The sequence below is a fragment of the Lupinus angustifolius genome, chromosome LG08 (assembly GCF_001865875.1).
Source record: "Lupinus angustifolius cultivar Tanjil chromosome LG08, LupAngTanjil_v1.0, whole genome shotgun sequence".
Classification (NCBI taxonomy): Eukaryota; Viridiplantae; Streptophyta; class Magnoliopsida; order Fabales; family Fabaceae; genus Lupinus; species Lupinus angustifolius.
This window is the reverse complement of record NC_032016.1, coordinates 13448160-13453952: the sequence shown is the minus strand read 5'-3', so window position 1 is coordinate 13453952 and position 5793 is coordinate 13448160.

The window sequence follows — 5793 nt, the reverse complement described above, 5'->3', positions numbered from 1 at the left end:
AAAAACTCTTTTGCTAAAAAGAATGTGATATCCACAACAAGACCTTTGGAGATTCTCCATATGGATTTGTTTGGACCATCACAGGTTATGAGTTTTGGTGGTAGCTTTTATGCTTTAGTGATCGTTGACGATTGCTCTAGATTTACATGGACATTATTTCTCTTGTCCAAGAGCGATGCTTTTAAATCTTTCAAAAACCTTGCCAAGCAAATCCAAAACCAAAATAATCATAAGATAGTATATATTCGATCTGAACATGGTGGCGAATTTGAAAACCATTTATTTGATAAATTTTGTAAGAAATATGATATTATGCATCAATTTTCGGCCCCTCGTACCCCTCAACAAAATGGAGTTGTTGAGAGGAAGAATCGAGTCTTAGAGGAGCTTGCCAGAACAATGCTAAATGAAAGCAAAGTTCCTAAATATTTTTGGGCTGATGCAGTGCATACAGTTTACTATATTATTAATCATATACTCTTTAGGCCTACTTTTTCTGAAACTCCATATGAACTTTTAAAAGGTCGTAGACCTAATATTTCTCATTTTCATGCTTTTGAGTGTAAATGCTATATATACTAAATATTGGAAAAAGATCTTCAAGTAAATTTGATTCAAAAGCTGATGGGGGTATATTCTTGGGCTATTCATTTCATAGTAATGCTTATCGAGTCTTTAATAAGTATTCAATGCAAGTAGAAGAGCTTGTGCATGTCCATTTTGACGAATCTTCTCCAATAGAGAAGATGAAGGTATTTCATGATGATGTTGCAGGTGCTTTGGAAGAAGCATACTCTAAGGACATGGACCAGGACAAAGAAGAAGCATAGCAAATTGTCTAAGATGAGCATTAGGACCTGCCAATCGCGTGGAAAATCAAGAAGGATCATCTACTCGACAAAGTTATAGGTGATATAACTACGGGGGTGGTAACCCGTAGCTCTTTACATAACTTTTGTAACTTTTTATCTTTTCTATCTCAAATCGAGCCTCACACCATCGATGAGGCCATTGAGGATGTGCACTAGGGTATAGCTATGCAAGAAGAGCTAAATCAGTTTGAGCGTAAGAATGTGTGAGACTTGGTCCTTAAGCCTAAAGAACATCCAGTGATTGGTACTAGATGGGTCTTTCATAATAAATTGGATGAATTTGCTTGATAATCAGAAATAAAGCTCGTTTAGTGGCCAAGGGCTACAACCAAGAGGAGGGCATCCATTATGATGAGACCTACGCTCCTATAGGTAGATTAGAGGCCATAAGGATGCTTTTATCCTTTGCATCAATTATGAACTTCAAGCTCTTTCAAATGGATGTCAAGAGCGCCTTCTTGAATGGCTACATTCAAGAGGAGGTATATGTAGATCAACCTCCCGACTTTGAAAATTTTAAATATCTGAACCATGTATATAAGCTCAAAAAGGCCCTTTATGGCCTGAAAACATATTATGTGCATTTCCTATATAGATTGAGCTCTTTCCTCTTGGAAAAAGGGTTCGTGATGGGTATTGTTGATACTACCCTCTTTATTCGTAGATTAGATAATCATGTGCATTTAGTTCAAATATATGTTGATGATATAGTCTTCGGATCTACTAATAACATTCTATGTAAAGAATTTTCTGAGTTGATGCAGGGTGAATTTGGGATGTTGATAATGGGTGAGCTGACCATCTTTCTTGGACTTCAAATCAAACAAATGGAAAGTGGGATATTCATTCATCCATCAAAATATTGCAAAGAGCTACTAAAGAAGTCTGACATGGAAAAGTGTAAAGAGACTTCAACATCTATGGAGTCCGCATGCTATCTAGATAAAGATGAAAAGGGAAACGCAATCGAGGTAACCAAATATCATGGGATAATCGGCTCATTATTGTATTTAACTATGAGTCGCCCCAATATTATGTTTAGTGTTTGTATGTGTGCTAGATTTTAAGCTTTGCCTAAAGATGCACATTATACTCCTATAAAACGAATTATGAGATATTTAAAAGGAACAACTAACATGGGATTGTGGTATCCTAGGGAGGCCTAATTATCCTTGGTAGGGTATTCCGATTCCTATTTTGCGGGATGTAAGTTGGATCTAAAAAGCACTAGTGGGACTTGTCATTTACTTGGTAGTTCCTTAGTTGCATGGCATAGTAAAAAGCAAGCATGTGTTGCTTTGTCCACTGCCGAAGCGTAATACATTGCCGCTAGTGTGCGTTGCGCTCAAATCCTTTGGATGAAGTAGCAACTTACCACCTCGCTCAAACGAGAAGAGCAAGTTTAAAATTATGAGACCCTCGCCCAAGTGAGAGCTCCTCGCTCAAGCGAGGGGACACAAGTTATGTTTTTAAAAGGTGGGATAAGGGCTTCAACCCTTCATTTCCCCCTTTCAAAAACAAGAGTGAAGAAGCTGGAAATCCTCCCCAAGACTCTCAAGCTTGCTTCTTTATCAAATTCATTAACACATTCACTCATTCACCATGAGCCAACAATTGTAAGTGCATCTTGGCTTTTATCTTCTCACTTCACCACGATTGTTTTCCCCTTTTCCCTCTTGTGCATGTTTGGAACTTTGTTTGTGATTTAGGCATATTTAGGACCGATTAGGGTGTTATTATGCTAGAGTATCATGATATATAACCATTTTTCTTGTTTAAAATTCCATGAGTTTAACAAAAGGGAACCTAGGGTTTCTAAATTTGGATTGCCAAGTTCATACATGAACTTGGTACACTCATATGTTCTTGTTGAGAAATGGTTAACTAAATTGGAATGATTGAATGATTGAAATGATTTTAGTTAAAGGGATGAATGAATGGAATACTTATGTCCCTAATGTTTTTAAATTGCGGTGAGAGAGAGTGCACCCAAACATAGATGAGTGTCTTTGCTGAATTACATCAGTTAACTTTGCCTGATTTTTTGTTGTCATTAAGCATGGAATAACATGGAGATGACTAAGGCCTAGTCTAGGATAGATAAGCTATAGCCAGAAAGCCAACCTGTATGAATCATGTACCCAATTCTTCTAGCCCCTTGAGCTGAAATTTTAATTTTTGAAAATCATGCCTCCAAGCCACAATGAATACATCAAGCCCCACACCTATAGAGAAAGGTCATTAGTGCATATGGTTTTTAACTATTAAGTTTGGCAATGGAAATGAGTTTGTATATGAGTTGGGAATTGAATTAAATAGGCTCGTTCTTCAATCATGTGTTAATGGTAAGCATGAGGAAATGAATTGGAAGCAAATCAAATGAAATATGAATCATGCAAAAAATCGAAGACTCAAAAGAAAACAATCAATTAAAGAAGAAGAACCAAAATGGTTGATAGCAAAGAATGAGTTAGTACAGGAAATTGGAAAGTGAGCCTTAGAGTGAACAAAAGAAGGAAAGGTAAGTATGCACTAATGATCTACCTCCCTCTTTGTATCCTAGAAAAACCAATTATCTTTATAGCCAGGCCTCATTACAACCCTATGTTAAGTCCTTGAGATCCATGGTTGAACTTGTGTACATGGCTTGACTGAAATAAAAGGCAGAGTCAAATTGTTTTGATCCAGCAAAGAAGCGAGTGAAAAATTTAACCTGTGAGCATGAAAGAGTTCCTTTGATAAAATTGAGTAGTTATTCTTACTATTCTATTTGAAATTAAACTGCATGTATATTCTATATTAGTTGGAACTTAGATCACTATGACTGATCATGAAACAGGTCTCCATGAAAAGTAAGTGAATGATTCTAGATATTGCCATGATTGGATGAATTTGTTTTTTCAAAAACCAGATCCTCTGAGATTAATTGAGCCTTGTTACTTTGCTTGAGGACAAGCAAGATTCTAGGTTGGGGGGAGTTTGGTAAGTGTCATTTAGTGAATGAAATGTCTATGATTTTAGGCCACTTATTGTGTAGTTATGATGCAAATTGTGTACAACTCCAAAGAATTGTTAGGTATCAGTGTCTAAAATACACCTAGAAGGGGGGGTTGAATAGGTGTAGCGGTCAGAGTATCCGCTTTTCGAAAACAACAGTTAACGCTGAAATAACCCTAGATTAATCAAATAACAGAACACAAATAATCGATTAACATAATCACTTTAATCGATTAAAATAGCTCAGATTACACAGACATATTCGGTTTCTTGCACGAAAGGAGTTTAACTACTTTCAGGATGTGAATGTTGAATCAGACATAGGTTGAATAGGTTGAATAATGAGCACTTTAATCAAAGGAATATGGCCTACAACTTGGTGAGAGAGAGTGCACCCAAACATAGATGAGTGTCTTTGCTGAATTACATCAGTTAACTTTGCCTGATTTTTTGTTGTCATTAAGCATGGAATAACATGGAGATGACTAAGGCCTAGTCTAGGATAGATAAGCTATAGCCAGAAAGCCAACCTGTATGAATCATGTACCCAATTCTTCTAGCCCCTTGAGCTGAAATTTTAATTTTTGAAAATCATGCCTCCAAGCCACAATGAATACATCAAGCCCCACACCTATAGAGAAAGGTCATTAGTGCATATGGTTTTTAACTATTAAGTTTGGCAATGGAAATGAGTTTGTATATGAGTTGGGAATTGAATTAAATAGGCTCGTTCTTCAATCATGTGTTAATGGTAAGCATGAGGAAATGAATTGGAAGCAAATCAAATGAAATATGAATCATGCAAAAAATCGAAGACTCAAAAGAAAACAATCAATTAAAGAAGAAGAACCAAAATGGTTGATAGCAAAGAATGAGTTAGTACAGGAAATTGGAAAGTGAGCCTTAGAGTGAACAAAAGAAGGAAAGGTAAGTATGCACTAATGATCTACCTTCCTCTTTGTATCCTAGAAAAACCAATTATCTTTATAGCCAGGCCTCATTACAACCCTATGTTAAGTCCTTGAGATCCATGGTTGAACTTGTGTACATGGCTTGACTGAAATAAAAGGTAGAGTCAAATTGTTTTGATCCAGCAAAGAAGCGAGTGAAAAATTTAACCTGTGAGCATGAAAGAGTTCCTTTGATAAAATTGAGTAGTTATTCTTACTATTCTATTTGAAATTAAACTGCATGTATATTCTATATTAGTTGGAACTTAGATCACTATGACTGATCATGAAACAGGTCTCCATGAAAAGTAAGTGAATGATTCTAGATATTGCCATGATTGGATGAATTTGTTTTTTCAAAAACCAGATCCTCTGAGATTAATTGAGCCTTGTTACTTTGCTTGAGAACAAGCAAGATTCTAGGTTGGGGGGAGTTTGGTAAGTGTCATTTTGTGAATGAAATGTCTATGATTTTAGGCCACTTATTGTGTAGTTATGATGCAAATTGTGTACAACTCCAAAGAACTGTTAGGTATCAGTGTCTAAAATACACCTAGAAGGGGGGTTGAATAGGTATAGCGGTCAGAGTATCCGCTTTTCGAAAACAACAGTTAATGTTGAAATAACCCTAGATTAATCAAATAATAGAACACAAATAATCGATTAACGTAATCACTTTAATCGATTAAAACAGCTCAGATTACACAGACAGATTCGGTTTCTTGCACAAAAATCAACCGAGATTGAAACGAATATACAGACCTTACAAATATATCAGAGTTACACCAGTATAGTATAGAAACAGAATATAGCAATTAAAACAACTATACAAAGTAGCTGATTAAAGCAATAAAAAGAGAGAGAAAGAAAAATCCTGCAACACGATTTTTATCCTGGTTCGTTTGCGTGTCCACTTGCAAACTACATCCAGGCCTCCCGGCTGATCTGGGAGATTTTTCTTCACTATAATTGAA